Below are 19,835 nucleotides of genomic sequence, written 5' to 3'. Positions count from 1 at the left end.
CACAAACATTTAGTTGTTCTGACAGGCTGTGAGTGAAAAATTGTATTTATGACCACCAGGTGTTTGTGGAGGATTAAGCAAAACACTGTGTTAGCCAACAAATAAGGCTCTTGAGGCACTAAAAATATAAGTAGAGATGACCCATGTGCCCCTGAGGTGGCCTCACTTCCTGGCCTGTTCGGCTGTATGAAGCATAGGTAAAAGTGGCTGAGTGCAGTAGATGTGATATAAAGTATTTTTTAACACTTGGACCAGTGTTTGCGTGCACACATGCATGTGTGTGTAATGCATTTTTGCCCTTTCATTGTCCCTGGTTCTCTCTGGGATCAGAGCTGAAAACACCAAAACCAGTAAGAATCTCTGCACCAGCAAGATAGGGAAGATCCTTGTAAGAAACCCCCAATGTTTTCATGCCTCATGTGTTTCATCTGCAAATGATCCCATGCTCTAAGGTTCCTGAGAAACTTGTGGAAGGAATAGTATGAATGTCAGCTCTCTTTTTCCCGTCCCCTCTCTCTCTTTCTTTTTCCCTTTCTTTTTTTTCCTCTGTTTTTTTTCTTTTGCCTTTTCCCCCCTTTCTTTTTTATTTTTTCCCTTTCTCTTTATTTACCCTGGCCCAAGCCAGTGGTCTCAGGGGCGTTACTTCAGAGAAGCAACTAAACATCTAAACTAAGCATTTGGCTGAACTTTCTAAAGCTGCTTGTTTTATTCTGTTGCTACTTCTCCACAAAACGCTTCAGACAGCTTAGCTAGCTGACTGCACACTGCTGGCTACGTATGTTTCACTTGTTTCGTTCACGGCATACCTCCAGTGAGGAAAAGCACTGATCAGAATAAGTCAGGCTTAATAAAATCCTGCTTTGCAATAGGTTTATTCTGTTTCTTGACCAAACTGGGGAATGTGGTTTCAAGCATAGTCATCATTATCAGCCTTTCCTCTATTACTTACTCTCCACCATCCAGCCACTGGGCAGGATATATATGTTTAATTAATTCTGCTTTTACCTTCGACCTGTAAATAGTGGAGTGATGTCAGATTTATATGTTATATGAATAACAAGGATTTCTCAGGAGACCCTATCCTGGTGAAAGAGGCTAACTGTAATTTTCAGCTGTGAGTAATTGTATATAATATAATCCTAAATGATTTTTCTTCTGTAATTTCATTAGAGTTTAGAAATTTAATTAGATTTTGAATCACTCTGAAATAAAGTAGCAAAACACCCAGAGACTAAGAGCAGTGGTTATTTTGTCCTCCGAGGCCAGAATTCTTGGTCTCAAATTGGCATGTGTTCATTAGGAGGAAGTTTGCAGAAGTTCTTGATATATTATTGTCTTTCAGAATGGACTCTGAATAGGTCTTTGGAGAGCATTAGAAGAGCACACAATTATTATACAGACTCTTTTTGAGGTTTAAGATCATCTGCCTTGCATATACTTAATAAAAATACGCCTCTAAAGTTGTTTAAGAAACTGTGGAGATAGGAAAGATGCTCCTCCAGTGCCTCAGTGCTCTTCCTGGTTTATTAACAACTCTAGTACCTGTGTATGATGATACAGAGAGGAGTTGTTTGCTTTACTTTAATGATTAGGTAGGTTTATAGTTATTTTTATTGCTACACATATGAACTGTCATGGTGGCTGTAATCAGAGGCACACTAAAGTCTCTTCCTTCTCTTTCATCCCAGGTTCAAAAGAAATCTGTCCTTCTGGCAAACTTTGATTCTCTGTAGAATTCATCCCATGTGCAAAAAATTGAATGAAACTGCTCTGAACAGGGCAAAGCAAAGACCAGTGCAGCAGCTTATGATTGCATGGGATGTCAGGACAGTTGTGGTGGGTTAAGGAGATACCCTTAAAAGATTATGAGTGATTAAAGATGCAAGTGCCTGTTCCCTTTTTGTTTTAAGTGGTGTAACATGGTCCGTGTTTGTAGAGATGCCTAGATTTATATTGCTTAACTGAAAAAAGGCATTGGTCATCTAGGAGCACGTTCTCTAAAGCCTTTACCCTCATAGCAGAATCTCTTTTCTTGTTTGTTAGTTGCCTGAACCAGGACTATCCACCTGATTTTCTGAAAGCAGGTCTTTAAAGGGCAAAGCATGTGACAAATTGAGGAGTTAAGCAGAGAGGAAGAAATTCAGATTACTTTCAGCATGGCAACAGAATAAGGAACCATAACAAAGGTATAGGCAGCATGAATTAAAGAATCTAACTGAAATGAGCAAGGCAGGAGAGAGCAAATGTTGTGAAATGAAGGATTTCAGTAAGAGAAATCAAACAAATACAAATTCTTTAAACCATAGTCTTTAAACCTGTTTTAAATGAAAGAGAAAACTCCGGTGGAATGGGATACATATGAGTTCCAAAGCAAGAATTCAAAAGCAAACCTCCAGGATGACCAGGATGTTCTGTTATTGATTGTCCTTTGTCACCATTGCTAGAATCCTCTCTATTTGCCACTGTGGGCAAACATGGAGTGAAATGTTCATTGGTCTGATCCAAGGGGTCATTTCCTTTGTTTCATTAACAGGTCTTGGTAAGAGATCATCATCACATAAATCCAGTCCTCAGGCTCAAGTATAAGCTCTTAGAGTGTAGCCAAGCAAGTCCTGAAGTCTGACTGAAAAAGATTCATGGAAAAAGATTGAAAGCTTTTGTGCACTTGGCTTGGGTGGGTATTGATGGAGATCAGGCAACATCAGAGCAGTCTGGTGTGCATGGACATGCTGCCTTCTTCCATTAACATGTCATGTCACACCGTGGAACAAATTGGAGGAAACATGTTCAGGCTGGTTATTGCCAAAAAATCAAGGTGCTTTTGCTATGGGCATCCAGAACAATTGGAAACTATGCTTGAAAAATCACAGCTGCTCTTCATTTGCTATTTTCTCCATCTCCTCCTCTGTCAGGACTCTGAGCTGCTGGGACAACTGGGAGGGATTCCACATCTCAGCAAGCAGCAAAATCACAGATGTCATGTGTGCTAACAAAGGGAAACACTCCTGCACCAGTTATTTAACGCCTTCCTCCCTTGACATTAAGAAATACCATGGGAAACCATTCAACATTTCAGTCTCGCTCCTTTTTTTTCCCTCTCCATCTCTGTTTCTTTTTCAATGTGAAGGAATGGAAACGCTGGTACGCTTTAAAAACATGTTTTCTTGATTTTACTTGAGGAACACTGAGGCTTGGTCTTATTGCCAACTCAGAGAGATTCAAGGAGGCAAAAAAAAAAACCTTGGTTTGTGTACTCAAGTCTTTTTGTGCAACATCAGGAAAGAAAATGCTAAACTAGTCCATGGCTCAGCTAAGCAGTCTATTCATTTGCAGGAGTCCTGTCCCAGATCTTGCTCTGTTCCTAGGTTTGTAAAACTGTGTGGTGTCCCTTGTAGAATTTAGAACTTTTACTGAACTTAATTTCTTCCATACCAGGTGTATTTGGATTATTCATTCAGATGGTCTGCATCTATGTTTCATTCAGTGAAGAGGATGTTTTGTATTTCTAAGCCAGACTGTGGCTGCAGCAGGAAAAAAGGGTATTACAACAGAGGGCAATTTCTTTCATGGGGAAGGAAAACACCTGCAGATCACTTCTAGAAGTTGCGTATCTTTCAGGTTAACACATGGCAATGAACATATGTGTTGGGATGAAACACAGGTAGGCAAATATAAATTTGGGTGAAAAAATAGATCGTTTTTGTAAGAAACATGGCTAATGTGTGTGCTTGGAAGGTGTGTATCAGATATTTGCATGAAAACAGTCAGATTCATTCCAGGCTGTTTCAGACTCCTGCCAGTGTGCCATAGGTGTGGGCTAGGTACTTGGGGAACCTACTGATGCTCTTTCTTGATGACACAGTTTATAGCTCAGACTTGAGTACAGGCAACAGGAGTGTTCATGGTTCCTTTTCTCAGGTGCGCTTTCCTACTACCCTTCAGCTGGAAAGCTTTGGCACTTATACATGGTGTAGCAGGGCTTTCAGTGAGGTGACATAACGGCCAGGGTGGTATGTTTTTTCACTGTTCCTGTGTGTGTGTGCTTGGTGGAAGGACAGAGATCTGTTTAGAGCTAGCATTATTATAAGCCATTGAAAATCTTTCTTTCCTGTCTGGATCTTTTGCCGCTTGGCCATTGCTCTAGCATTTCCCTTGTGTCTCTTATTGTTAATTTCCTACAGGCTGAGATTACAGGTAGTATACAGGAGCATCAGCAATGGCAGCATTTTTTCCCATCTTCCTCTGCTTTAGACCAGAGGATTTAAATTCCTTTTTCATTTCAGCCAGAAACTTTCTAGAAAATGTATCAGTCTCCAACTAATACATTTAGACCCATAGGTATTCTTAGGATAACCTTTGCTGGCCCTCAAACATAGTCCACAGCCTTATATGTAGTTGTAAACCACAGCTCAGAGGAATGATTTTACAAAAACTTTTGATCTTACTTGTCTTGTCTTAGACATAGTCCAATCTGTAGCCTATTGTATTAAATATTTATAAAAGTGTGAGGCAAATAGTCTACTATGAAATAGTTTATTTAAGTTAGAAAGATTAATAATAAAGACACTTCTAGGATTCTCATGAAATCACCAGCTGGCCTGTCAGCAAAGACAGTCTCGAAGTAGGAGGGTGTGTTCATGCTCGGTATGACTGGGAATTGTTTCAGTTAGCTAATGAAGTAGGAAAGAGATCTGGATCCTTCCTTAGAGCAGTCCATGAGTAACTGGGAAGGATGAGTGTGGGAACACAAGGAGCAAATATTAAACAAGTCAAAAGCAAATGAAAGTTAGGCCTATGTTTCTCCAAAAGCTAGTGTTGCAGATAATAGTCAACAAAGACAAAGGCTCTGTTTCATTTTGTAGGTTGATCTTGGTTTATTTTCAATAGAACCAGATGACATTACAGTAGCGACCTGAACCCACCTGATTTGACCTGTTTTTTCCTCTGAAAGGGATTGGTTTTCTACTGATATCTTTCAGAGGGCTAGCAGGTGGGAAATTAAAAATTACAAAAGCTTCACCAACTGGAAAAGATCTTAATCCTCTCTCTGATTTAGTTGAAATTGTTCAGTAAGTTCAGATACCTGTGGGAGGACTGAGAAATACACACAGAGAGAGTATGATCATATAGGCCTTGTTGCTGTATGAAAATGTGCCATAGTGAACCTATGGCTCCCCATCTCTCATCCATACTACGTCTTACAGAAATGTCCTACAATATTTTTGTCTTGGTTTTCTAAAGAATGTGTATACTTGTCCCGGGTTCAGCAGTAGCAGTCGTTTTTTCCCCTTCTTAGTAGCTGATGCAGTGCTATGGTTTTGACTTTTGGCCTGGGAACAGCACTGATAACACCGATATTTTTAGTTACTGCTCAAATGTTTAGTCTAATCAAGGACTTTCTGAGTCTCATGCTCTTCCAGGGAGGAGGGGAAGCCGGGAGGAAGCAGAGACAGGACACCTGACCCAAACTGACCAAAGAGGTATTCCATACCACAGCACGTCATGCCCACTATATAAACTGGGTGCAGTTACCCAGAACGGTTAGATCACTGCTTGGTCGGGCTTGGTATCGACGGGTGGTATTGTATTCTCTTCCCTTGTTATTTCCCTTATCATTATTATTATTGGTGGTAGCAGTAGTGGTTTTATGTTATGCCTTAGTTACTGGACTGTTCTTATCTCAGCCTGTGGGAGTTACATTCTTTCGATTCTCCTCCCCATCCCTCTGGGGGGGAGTGAGCGAGAGGGTTGCATGGCTGACTTACGGCCTGGGCTTAAACCACGACAGTACTACAATGTGGATGACCCATTGTTTTTTTGACTGTGTATCCTTTTTTATTGCATGGATGGATTTCTTGTGTTAAGTAGAAAATATTTATTAAAACATGGGGAATTCAATAGTCTAACTCTGCTGATGATACCTGAATAGATGTTGTTATGAAGTCAGAGAACCAAATATGGATTTTTATTTGTCTACTGAAAACCAAAAAACACATCTAGGTGACACTGCCAAAATGACGTTACAGGAACTGTATTGTGCTGAGACAAGCTTTTAGGAAATGCTTTTTTGTGCTACCATTTGAAATTTCAGTTATGTTTAATTGAGCCTTTTACATATTTCCATGGTAGTGCAGACTTCAGTAGCATGGTCCCATGGTACGAACCTTCCCTGTCCAGCCTTCACCTACTTCAAGAACAGATCTTCACCTCATCTGAAATGGATAATGAATGAGGCAGAGTGAAGAAGGCAGTTGCTCAATATAGCTCTTAATTCCATCATTCAGTGAGTCTAACAGGCCTTATTTATTACCTAACCCCTCTGCCAAACACAGAACAAATTTTTATTAATCCCAACAAAGCTACTCATATTCATCAGCAGATGCCTTTCACCACTTTGTTCAACTCCATCAGAAAGCTAGCTTTGGCTGGGGAAGGAGGTGTCTGCTTGTTTTCCTTGGCTGGCTTTGGCTAACAGCTCCTCTCCATGCAGGTCAGCTAGAGGCTGCAGTCTGCTCAGGGAGAGAAGGGACCCTCCTTACAGAGCATGTGGATTGCAGTACACTCGGCATCCAATAGGAAATGCTCTTCACATTGCATTTGTCTCATTGTTCAAATCTATCTGGGTGAGCTACTGGAGGAGAAGTTTCTTTTGCATACTGTATATTCTCTGAAGCACTGTATATCACAAGGGAGATACTGCAGCATTTGGAAAGATGCTAGAGAAGCTGGGAAGCTGTGGGAGGAAGCAACAGTCCCACAAATCTGATTAAAAATGTCTGTGGGGGAGAGTTAGGACTCTGAGCAATGAGTTAGGACTTGATGTCCCTAAATGAAGGCTCCATTACTCACTGGATGATATTGGCTTCTCCTCTGACTATCAAACATCTCAGTTGCTGGAGGGCTCTGTGTTGGTAAAGTTCCTTTAGTGAGGCAGCTAATTCTTCCTGTGTAAGTTTTCATATAGCATGAACAAAACATGCCAGGCAGTCTGGCTTTGTCATTGTTACACATTTTGATGCACTTAGCTGTGTCTTAAAATACCTTTGACATGCATGATGATAATTTAGAAAGTTCCTAAGCAGCCTCTGAAAATGGCTGGGTGTTTACTTGTTGAAGGTGGCATATGTGGTGGTGGAGCAAAATGCTGTGCCCAAGAAAATTCGGAGCAAAAGAAAGAAAAGGCAAAGTATGTCCAATTTCTGTCCCCTATTCTTGCATGCCCTGTCCACCTGTACCCTGTATAAGCACGTTGGACTTTGTTAAATTGAAGCCACTCTGAGAAATTTATATCAGTAAAATGGGATAAACACTTTCAAGGGCATCATGATTATTGAAGAAGAAAAAAAATAAACAAACTAAAAAAAGCCAAACACTAGAGACTGAAAATCTGAAGCTATAGCTTTAGAGGAAGTTAAACCATCAGAAATTTTGAAGTAGCACAAGGTTTTTCTCAGCCCTCTTTCAGAGGGAAAACTTGGGTTTGTATTTTTCAGATGATGTTTAGCATTCTGCAGTTCAGGGGTTCAGGACTGAGAGACAGATCCCAGCTGTTCACAGGCTTTGTCCTGTTCACTGTAAATTTCTCCTGCTGCTGCTCCTGCTGTCACAGTACAGAACAACATGATTTTCTGCTCTGCATTTCTGAAAATTATCCTGTTTATTCTACTACTAACTCAGGAGATGGAGCACAATCTTTAGCCAGGATTTGTAAGAATATGAACATAAAGTTAATGGTAAAGCTAAGGGTGCCCAGGAAAGAAATGAGGAAGTCAAATGATATGAAAGTAATAGCACCATAGCCAAAATTGAGTGTTTCTGTTGCTGTGTTTCTAAAACACTTATGTTTTTCTGTATTAGTACTTATCTAATTTAAAGCAGGACATGAAATGAGCAAGATGGGATGCCCGGTTTAATCACAGGTCCTGTTTTTTAACTTTGCCTTTTCTTGATGCGTTTGCCGTCTAGTTGTACAGCATCTTAAGATATTCACAATGCAGTTTTTAGACTACTAAGTATCCTTTTTTTTAAGGGCAGACAATATAATGATAGCAAAAATAAATTGCCTACCTGTAATAACACTGTTTTTTTTTAATGACCAGTTAGGTTTTGAAAGGAAAAGTCAAGGGAGGTGAGTGGGAGAAGAAGGTGGCAGAGTTGACAGATTTGCTTTCAATTGCTGTAGTGGAGGCAGTCTAGTGCTTTGCTCTTGCTCTCACATGTATGTTGTCCTGTTTTAATTTTATTGGCATCAGGAAAGTGAAATAAATCCTTGGAGTCCTGCATAGGGCAGGATGAAGTTTTGAAGGTAATGGGAGAAGTGGAAAACTTAATTTAACTATCTTTGCTAATACAGCCACGGACACCATTTCTTCCATGCAACAGTGCAGCCTAGGGAAGCATTTGAATGAACAGCCTTATTGTTTTGAAAAGGAGGATTTCTGGCTTCTCCCCACACTGGTCCAGAAGAATCTACACTTGGTGGCCTTTGTGAGTATCAAAAAGGTCACTTGCTGTGCTGGGTGCTGAACATGGGGAAGGCAGCTCTTCTCTGTGTGGTGATTCAAGCGGTTTATTAGTATTTCAAGAATAATGGTGTCAAAGACATGGCATCTATCTCTGAAGATGGAGGATTTCAGGAGATAATGTATTTTTCAATGAGATATTGTTGATTTCTCTCATAAAAATTGTGCTGACTTCAGTTCCCCTTAGTACCTCTCAGAAAGTGCAACTGTCCTTATGTCTCTTTAGTTTAGTAGGAGCAAAACTGTCTGTTGTTTGTCTGCCTACATCATGTCAAAGCCCAAACTTCATTAAGGTGAGAATAAATGTAAGCAGTCATGGCTGACATGACCACTTGGCAGATTAAAGCCAGTCATGTAGGAAATTCTGGGCCATATCTACACATGAAAGTGACAAATGCATTTAGTAACACCTATTTTCAGGAAATAGTATCATAACACACTGCTTGTAGCTAGTACCTGCTGTTACAGATGCAGAGTAAGTACATGGTGCACAAGTCACTTTGTATCCTTATTGGCTAGGCAACATATGGAAATCTGTGTCAATGGCTTCTGGGCAGCAGCGGCTTATTTCTGTATGACCAAAGGTCTGCAGGTTGTTTCCTCCAAATGACCCATGAGGGAATGTGGCTGTTGGAATGGATGAAACTTTTTGTGTCTCTTCTGTTCCTGGGTGTAAAATAGGGTTTTCAACAGAATAAAACTGCTGAGATTTTCTTCTTTAAAGAAAATGTGCTGTACATGCAGAAAGGTTGAGCTTCTATCAGGAAGGAACTCCTGAAAAACACCAGTTGTAATGCAGGTAGTTCATGCCCCTGTTATCCTCTCTTGGCTGGGTCACCCATTGAATTGCATTCTCATGATGTACTGTAACCAGAGGATAGAATGATCCATTTGATCCACTGCACTGGCACAGAAAAAATTTGATGCACTCAGAGGGGGGTGGTTTTTGAGTTATTTTTTTTTTTGTTGGTTGTCTTTTTGGTTTTTTTTCGTTTGTTTTGTTTTGTTGTGGGTTTGTTGGTTGGTTGGTTTTGGGTTGGGTTTTTTTTGCACTGTTCTGTTTGGATTTTTTGTTTTGTTTTGGTGGGTTTGGGGTTTTTTGACTAGTCAGTTCAACCATCAAAAGAGGGGACATGAAATGTCAGATACGTAATTCCACAAGACAGCCTGGTAAGTTTCTCAGTAGAAATATTCACCTTGGATTTATTTTGTGTGAGTGTGCTTGATTGTTTGTTTTAACGATAAGGGAATCATTTGATGTCAGACAGCTAGTCTAGAGCAGTGCAATAGTGGACAAACAGGCTTCTACAGCACGTTTATATTATTCTTCAAAAGCATGAACATGTTGCACTTTAGTCTTGAAATCTTGTTGTTGGATGAAAATATTTGAATGCACATTAATAGCCTCTTAAACAAACTATCCAGTTCTGCTTCCAAGTAATTGCCACTTACTTTGTTTATAAATGAGCAGTGCTGGTGACATGACATTAGACTTAACTGCACCCCATTTTGGTGCCAACTAATATTTACGCTTACACTAGGCATGAATAAACTGAGACTTCTCTTGAGATAAAGCACATATTGCATCTTTAATGGAATATAATAGGCATAAACAAACCAATTGCCCTGCTTTGGGCTTAGAATTATGTGATTTTGCTCCTTTTATATATAAAAACACAGAAAGGCAGTAGAAATCATTAGGCAATCTTCATAAACACCAAGTTAAAATAAAACAGCCATTTTTCATTCATTTCCATGCAGATTGACCCCAAATGCATTATCTGCCTGTGAAGACAGTAATTTTGTTCTTTGTGCAAGAAAGCTTTCAGACCCTGACAGAGGTTTCTCTCAGTCTCTGCATGGTGGGGCTATGCCTGCCTTGCTCTGGCATGCCAAGCAGCATTGAGTGGAGAAATGCTTATGGCCAAATAAAGAAGAAAGGCACCAAAATCCAAATTTGGATGCTTGAAATGAGAGATTTAAATGTGCTCCTAGTTACATCCCTGTTTTCTTTAAGCACTTTATATATAGATTTAGGTATGTAAACATCTGGTTTAGTGCCTTCAACAGGGATTTAAGGACCTACATTATGATTTAAGGTGCTTAAATTAGGTTAGAGAATCTAAACAGTGTTGCCATTCTGATGGCTCAGGCCTGAGGTCTTTCCAATGAAGGCAGTGTTCGTGGTGGGCAATTAGCAGAAACAACATGTCAGTGCATAGTCACTTTGCTAGTAAAATCATCACTATGCATGATCAAGTGGCAGCCAAAGCATCCAACTTTGACTACATTACTAACATTTGCCTGTGTCACAACACAAATTTATCTTATGGGAGGGATCTGAAACAAAACTACCTTTCCCACTAAACCCTTGAAACACCACGGTTTCAGGGAGATGATATTCCCCTGCACTGTCCTTCTCTGTTGAGACTGCGGTCTCCCAGTCTTATGCTTCGCCTCATACAGAGCACTTTTTGAGTTAGTTAGATTTATTTGAAGATGTCCTTAAAAGCCTTATGTGGTGGACAGCAAATGTAAGGTGGCTGTTGATCATGGGTTATGTGAAGTTAATGTGTCCTCTGGTCTTCTTTGCTCTATGGAAATCAAGCCTTTGGCCAAAACAACTTTGTTTATTTCCTCCCCCTTGTTTGTCACTGTCCTTGTTTGTCAGTCAGAAGTATATTAGATGAACCAGTTTAGGAGCAACACAGGGTTGCTTAAAGATGTTGATGTCTGGGGAGGAAGGAACAGAACTAGCATGTGAAATATTCAAGGGCTGACTTTGAACTATGTGAATTCGTACTATGCAAGCTGCACCAGGAAAGGGAATGTGAGGTTACTGCAGTCACTCAAGCCTCAGCAGATATTTGTCATTCCAAAACTATGCTGTTGAGGATTTTGGTTGAGAGGGAACATCAGAGAGGGGAAAATAGAAAGTGGTATGTAGGATCTCAGGATTGCAGTCTATTAATAGGCAGAAGTGCCATCATCACAAACTCACCTATTTCTTCTCCAGAGAAAAAATAGAAACATTACAGATAACAGGCCTCTTGGTGTGAATTTTTCAGGGTTTGGATAAATCTCGTCTAGTGTACCTACATGCTTCTAAATTTAGGATGGGACTCCTGTGTTCAAGGGCAATTTGAAGTATACTTTTGCCTCACTCAGGCTCTTGTTCTCTTTGTGAGCTTGCTGTAATCTGAGCCTTCCTATGGACATCAAGTCTCTTAATGGATTCTTCAAAGCAAGTTTGCAGGGTGAGTGCAGAAGAGATCACATCTACGTATGCATGTGTTGGACACAGAAAATCAAAATGATCCCCCTTTGGTGATGAATCCACCATCCACTACTGGGATGCCAGGGAAGAGGTCTTCACAAAGGTGTCACTCCTCTGGCCTCTGGGGCCGTTTCGGCCTATAGCACACAGCCTTTCATTTTGTTTTGTTACACAGTGTTAAACAAACAGCAGGCATCTGTCATGTCTTCAATGTATGTGCGTAAGTTCCTGTGCCCCACACTGCCGGCACCAACTGGGGGTGTGCAAAGGGTTTGACTCTGCAGGGTGTGCAACAGTCTTCATTGTCCAGCAGCCTCTGTGCCTGCCACTGTGAAATGCTGCAGCAGAGGCTTTTCTGAGGGTTTTCACTGGCACAGGTTGAGTAGGCTGATACCTGGACATCAGATTTGAAAATTAATTTTGCAACTCCAGTGGTTTGTTTTGTTTTGGTTTTTTTTTGCAGCATTATGGGTGAGGAAAAGAGAAAATCAGAGGTAAGAAGACTTATCTGCCCATATGAGGATGCTGATGTTCACAAAGCAGAGGCAGGAACACCTCCTCTGGCTATAGCAAAAGTGGCATGGCATGGTAAAGAAGAAAGGAAGTGCAAAACTGAGGGTCATACTAAAACTACAAACTATGAAGTGCCATAGCTAGGCATAGAAGGGCCCTTATATCATGGTTTAAGGACCACAGAAGGATCAGTGGTTTACAAGTAGATGTGTTTTGCAAAGCATCTTTTGTGGCTCTTAGACTATGGAAACGTCAGGTCAGACAAGGGAACAAAGTCATAACATTGCAGGAGGCAAGGCTGGAGTTGAAGGTCATGGTAAAGAGCATAGTGATGTTAGTCTGAGAGGAGACACAGTGGAAGGTCTTGACTCCTTCAACAGAGCTACAAAACTCATGTAGTGTTTTCCAAAGAAGGCCTGTAGCAGTCAGGTAACTTTCATTGCATCCCCTGGACTGGGCATCTGTACCCCCTTGGCTCTTCAGACTATCCTCTGTTTGGTGAACTCTTGCTATCCTACTTGGTGTGATAAAAGAAACTGCTTAAACTGAAGGCTGCTAAATGCTGTGCTGCCTCTGTTCAAATCTCTAATGAGCTCCTCCTTGTAGCTCTAGGTTTAATTAGTTTTCATTGCAATATTAATGATCCAAACAAAACATTTTAACTTTCCTGTTGCACAGCTGGAATCTTCTTATTTAGCATTCTACTCTATAAGGAAATCGCACTAACTTCCTTTCCCCTCCCCCATTTGTTCCATTAATATGCATTAAAATCACAGTCTCATTGGCATAGAGTTTCAGACCTGCTATAAAACTCTAGTAATTTCTAAAAATGGCAAGATTGAACTAATGACAGAGCCTCATCCAAATAATACAAAGATAAATTTCTCCCAGAGTTTGATGGCAGTGATGATTAATACTTCATTTATTTATTTACAGTCTATCAGCATTTACAAAGATTTGCTCATTCCTCTGAGCACACATAAAATCTCTCTTGAAACCTCATGGTATTGCAGAAGAAATATCTAATCTGTTAGTCTTCAACAAAAATGCTTTCTTGCTCATTTTTTCCTCAGAAGAAGGGCATGTCCTGTCCTTCCCAGTGTAAATCTGAAGGCTGCACATCTCAAAGTCTTTTCCTACCACAATGGAATAGATGTATCTTGCAATTCCCTCTAAAATCCCTGATAGGAAAGACTTAGAGGAGAGTTTTTGTCACATTCTAGTGTGTTTCAGCTTCTGGACTCACTGTAATTTGTGGAGACTGAAGTAAATTGGTTTGTAGATAATCTGGAAATTTTTGTGTGTAAGAATGCTAGAGAAGACTAGACTCTCCCATGCTGAAGGAGTGACATGGAGTCTTGCCAGCACCTTCTCCTTCCTGAGCCGTGGAAATCATGGGAACATTAGTAGCAGGGAAGCTCCAGGGTCTCTTGCCCAAGCTTCTTCTCAGAGCTTGTCTGTTGCCAACACTAGAGCTGGTCGGTTTTGCCTTTCTCTTGTTTAGAAATGAACATTTTCCAGGAGCCTGAGCAGCTGTGCTCTGCAGATAGGCTGTCAGCAGCTGGATAAAAGGGTTTGCTGGCCATACTGCACAAGTGCAGGTCAAGATATAACTCTGAAAGTGCCAAAAAGATTTAGTGCCACTTGCAAAGAGTCACTTTCACTGGGACTTACTCTCCTAAGTCCTCAGACTGTTATTGAAAGCAGGACTTTTGAGTGTGAGTATGAAGATAAAGGGGTGAGGTCTGATTGCTTGCTTTTGCATTGCCTGCAGGGTCTAAGTTCAAGAGAGCAATGAATGACTTGATTACAGAGCGACAGCCCCATGGGCCAGGCAGTGGGGTGCTGGAAGTGCCTTACTCCAAGCTCCTGCTCTGGGAGCCTGATGCAGTCTTTCCGCATGCACAAACCCCAGCTCACCAGGTCTCAGAGTATGTCCTTAAAGAGTGCTTTTCCTTATGAAGCTGTCAAGCTAGATGTGAGATAAACACATGCTGCTATACCTAAATCAAGCATTTATGGTATTGTAGAATGACTTAAAATCCAAGCAATTCAGTAAGTGCGAGAAAGGAGTTGCATCATCAAGGTCTCCTCTGGCTGCTCTTGGTGTTGGGAGAATTGTCCAGGACATAGGTGTAAGGTCAAGACTTCACTCAGTGGACCTAGAGCTCTCTCCAGATATATAGGATTGTAAAAAATAAAACTCTCCACCTCCATGTAGCTGTTTTTAAACGTATTTTTTTTCTGTCTACAAAGCTGAGACCTTTAGGGGGTGGGCATCTTGACTGATGGGATTCATGACCCGTTTTCATAACTTTTGTGATCTTACAAGGGATAGGCTTCAGTGTGTAGAGCTGTTTTGCCAGAACATTTCTCTGAAGCAGAAGTTTCTTGAAGGTTTATATCAGTGAGCTGGTTTTGGTAATGCTCTCATGCTCATTTCTTTCATGTTTATGACAGTTTGTTGTTCATTTGTTGTGCTGGAGTATAACTGTGAATGTTAACCTACAAAAGCGCATTGTCAACAATGCTGGGAAGTTTTAGGTAGCTAACTTATTTTTGTAGGAAAAAGAAAGAGCTTATTATCCCTTCAGAAATTGTGGGAGTAGAAGGGGGAGAGAAGAGGACAGGAAAAAGAAGGATGCTATCTCCTTGCTCATCTGCAGAAAGAGGAGATAAGCTTCACATGAACTGAAAGCAGTATCAGAACCATACCCTGACAGTAAGGCAGGGTTATGGAACCTGCACCCACAGGCATGTGTGGCATCATGGAGGACTGTTTCCCTGGTCTGGAAGCACAGCTCATAGCCAGGACACATCCTGGTTGGAACCAAGAGAGGAACATAATAGCAACTGGGAGATAACTACCCCAAAGTTTCATGCAGCTAGAGCTCCCTGTAATGCCTTGCTGCAGTTGACAGTACCACAGCATGAAAATTAGCAGTTTAGATGTATTTCTTACTCCAAATGCAACTGTTGTTAAGATTAAAATCAGTAAGCACTCTTAGCACTTTTAGTTAGCCACAGTTTGCCACATAAATTCATCTCTTACTCAGTTTCCTTTCCCTGTAAGTGAATAGCTCTCTCTACCTCTGGGAATGTACTGGTGCCTCCCAAAAACCCAAATCAAATGTTTCACTAAAACCAACATGAGCAGTGGATAAGTCTGTTAGCTAAAACTGAACCCAGAGCATTGTAGCTTCTACTGGTATTTATGGTTAAGCATGCCAACAAGGTTTCAGACAATATGTCCATATAGGTCAGTGTGGCTTAATTTAAATGTTTAACATCACTCATTTCACTGAAATTTAGGAAAACATATCTTACTTCATATTTACTGTAAGCTGCAGCAATGAGCCCATGGGTAGTTAGCGTCTTTCAGTTTATATGTGATGGCAGTAATACACTTGTAACCTTGTTTGCCAGAGGACCACATCTGAGTGCAGGTTTAGTGTGTTACACAAAGGTTTGTCATGAACTATTGAAAAAGTCAAACAATATGACAAATTTCAAGCAGGATGGCTTAGGGCTCAGACTAATGTCTGAGTTCCTACAGCACATGGGTTATGACATCTCACTACTTACTTACCCAGGGACTTAATGTCCTCTCTGGTCTGCCAACATAATTATGTGTGATTTCTACCTCACTCTGTTCCACCAAAAAGATAAAGTTTAGTTTAAGTTCATACTGGGAGGACTTTCAGTCTGTGCTGTTTCTGCGGAGTCAGGCTTCAGGAATCCAAAGGGGCCAGTAAGATCCAGAGGGGAGATGGGGTAGCAAGATTAAGCAAGAAAACTGCTGGGCACTAACCTCCTGACTGGCTTGGCAGCAGACAGCACAGCATGTGTAATTGCAGCTTCAGTGACCTGCTTTGCTCTTTTCTTCAGTCAGTTTCTTATCCAAAAGAGTGCTGTCAAGCTAAAATCAAAGTATCTATACCAAGGGACGGATCTGTTTTAACAAAATTGTTTTCTAAATTGATTTAAATTGGTGTTCAAACTGTGTGCATGGCTTTCTTCAGTGACAGAAGTATGATTTTACCTCTTTCCATTCCTGGAAGCTCTGCAGAGCTGAACCACCTGAGAGGGGACAGGCTTCTATATCTCCATAGCTGGGCATTTCCACTGAAACTGAGCCAACTTTTGATAACAAAATTGTAATTGTCAGTGACGTTTCAATTAAGAGCTTTAGGTGACTTTCTGCTCCCAAGCTAAATTACATGGCACTTAGAGAAACATCATTTTATCTCATACCAGAGCACATCTTTCATTGCTGGTAGGGCTGATAGCATTTCCTAAAAAAGAGCCCAAACCAAAAAAAAACAATTTAGGAGAGCAGATACTTTATATTATTTCTATTTGTTTGGCACTTTGAACCTTTGCAACGCCAGCCAGCTTCAGGTTTTTCTTCTGCGGATGTGAATGTGACTTGGGTGGATTTGGAGGAGGGGTGTGAGGTCTGACTGCCTTATGTAGAAACCATTTAACTGCACTGTCCTCCTTTTAAATGAAAGAATCATTTCTTGTGCTAAAAGAATAATTTCTTCTGCTAAAAGAAACCTAAACCATAGTATGTTTTGGGACAAGCTGCTACGTCTGCATTAAACACTTAATCTTTTGACTCTCAATAGAAGCATTAGGGCCAGAAACCTTGTCTTAGGTGCAGATGAAAGAGAAAATCCCAGACACCTACCTGTGATTTCAACAAGGTCATTTGCAAAGACGAATGGTACTGCTGGACTTAGGTGCATTTATAGTTGTTTATGAATAATTAATAGCTATATTAAAGGCGTAGGGTTGATTGGACAAGCTTCCTCTTCTGGAACAGAAATCTTGTCTCAAAATCTTTAGCCATTTGGCTTGTGATTGAAAGCTGCATGGCGTTTCCACATTGGAGCTCATTGCAAGGGAAGACTTGAAGCTGTCAATTGTTCCAAGAGCTAATGGAGGCATTAAAAATGCAGCAGCTTACTGGGGAGAAAGCAGAGTGGGTAGGGAACACGTGTTACTAGCATATGTTGTAACTGGACTGTAAGCGGTCTTCGCATATTCATGAATGATGGCTGACCTCTACTCTGCTAGGGCACATGTGTGCATGTCCATCATGACAACACTCTGAACTTACTCCATCCGAGGCCTTTGGGAGCATAACCCCTGTATCTGTCTCCAAATATAGCTCTGCTGGTCTGCAATATAAGGCAGTGAGGAGAGCTGCTGGATTGAGAGCTGTTTGGAAACTGCTGCAGTGATATCCACTGAGATCTCTATGCCTGGCTGGTGACCTTCTTCACTAAGAGGCAAATGTCTGCAGCTTGTAAAAGAAAAAGATGCCTCTAAATGCCTTTCTACTTTTAAAAGCCCTCAGTGCCAGCTCAGCAGAGCTAGTAAAACCCACAAGTGGCAGTGCTTACTGTACTTGTACTGTGTGAATGTATGCAGCCATACATCTGGACAGGGAGGCATGTCTCAAGAGGGAGATGGGTATAATTCCTGGAGCTGCCTCTGACTCAGAGCTACAGTTTTGACCTGTGTCAGATCAGTAGCTAGGAACAGTTTCAAAGTTACTTCCCATGAAAATAAGGCCAACAACCCCTCTCTGTCTCAGTGTCTTTTTTAACCCCTTTGTAAAATAAGGCTGCATAAACAGATCACAAGGAATTAGAGAAGACTCATTCATTTGTGTTTAAAGTGCATCAGCATCCTTGAAGAAAAGTCCCTTATTAGAGCAATAATGAATACAAACCATAATAATAATTCTGTTGTTACTGTGAAATTACAGGAATTTGGTCAACATCACTTGACTACAGCTTTGTTTGTCCTATAGATTACAACAAAGAACAAATCCTCTCTCACATCCTCTCTGAGTGTTTTTGAACGCAGAGGATGAAAATGATATGTTGCTATCTTTTAAAGAAAATTAAAACTTTAACTCTAAGGTGTGTGTAATAAAATGGCACTTTAATTCTCCGGTGTGCCATGCAGGCTTCTTCTGCTAATTTATTCTCTTCTTTTCTTTTTGTGCTTCATCTAATATTCTGAAGTTATTAATGTGGCAATATATTTGACCACAAAAACCTGCCTTCTGGTGTTGTTAAGACTGTGAATTAACTCCACAAATGGAAGGCATTTCTGGCTTCAAGGCAAACAGATCATGCTTGGATAAAATGATTAGCAATGTGACAGATATGCAAGAACTTCTAGGTGAAGGTTTCCCCAGGTGTCTTGCTACTATCCGTGGGCTTCTGTTTCATGAGCCCATGGGACTCCAGCTATCAGTAACTTGTCTGTGATGCTTGTGAACATCACCTCCTGAGCTGCTGCAGGCCCTGGGACAGAGCCACTCAGTGCAGCTGGTTCCTCCTGAACAGCACTGCCACTGGTGTGCTTGAGTACCTTCCAGTGCCAGGGTGACAGTGCTAGGTGCCGCTTTGAGGTCCCTGCAGCACACCCCCCCCAGTGCACCACACATTTATTTGGTAAGGTGGCACCTCAGCCCTTAAATGGTTTGGATGTCACCTGTCTTAGCTGGGTAACCCAAAACCCAGCAGCAGCCAAAAGCATTCAGTGGGGTTGAATTCAGTTCACTGCAATCTAGACCAAATGCTCAGAACTCTGCAAACACTTCCAGGACTAACGTGGACCTAGAAATGATCAATAAATTTCATTATGTACCTATGAGCTAAGTCATCAAAGGCTGATAGTATGCTGCATCTCGTAGTGTTTGTAGCAGTGAGCCCAGAAATCACTAGTGCCAGCCTAGGTTGTAGGTGTTTGCAAATAACTTTTCTCATCTGACTCATTCTTTTATCCCTATTGGCAGACTCATCCTATATCAGTGGTACAGTTTATACTGAATACAAATTAACAGGCATAAGTTCAGTGCTCCCTATCTGTGGGGCTTTGGCAATGAAAGGCCAATTCATTGGAAAAAGAAAGAGCTTTTCATTAGGATTAATATCAGGCATGCAGAATGGACAAACTAAACCAGGTGGTGTATTCCACACATGGCATCAGGAGTTACTATGGCCTTGATTCTGCTTTGGATGCATCACACACTCCTGGAGTAGCCTGGAGAGGTGTCCTTGGCAGAGGTCTGAAAGGAGCAGGGTTTTCCAAGATGCTTTGCTGAAGTGTATTGCTGTGTTGACTTTAATGTCTGTCTCTCTGTGCTGGTAGGCTAGACCCATGCTTCCAGAATGTCTGCTTCACACTCAGCAGTTAGAAAGGCATTTTCCAGAAGACTGGAAAAGGGAACAAGTATACTATTTTGTCCCTACATAAATCCATTCTGAATACTGGCTATGCTAATTGCTGTCACCTCAAAAAAGGTCAAAAAGAGTAGATTAGAGAAGGTACAGAGAATAGAAGTGTGGAGAACATCAGAGTATCTTCTTCCATGACAAGAGATTAAATAGGGCTCTTCAGCCTAGACTCTTGGCACAAGCAAGACAGTGGTTGATGTTGTCTTTGCCAGTGGTTGGGCAGAGGAAGATTGCATCACCCTAGCCCTTTGCTGGACTTCT

This window comes from Pezoporus wallicus, unplaced genomic scaffold (genome assembly GCF_028554395.1).
Source record: "Pezoporus wallicus isolate ANWC-B61680 ecotype Strahan unplaced genomic scaffold, APGP_CSIRO_Pwel_v1 contig_5524, whole genome shotgun sequence".
Taxonomy (NCBI): Eukaryota; Metazoa; Chordata; class Aves; order Psittaciformes; family Psittacidae; genus Pezoporus; species Pezoporus wallicus.
Note: the sequence above shows the minus strand (reverse complement) of the source record.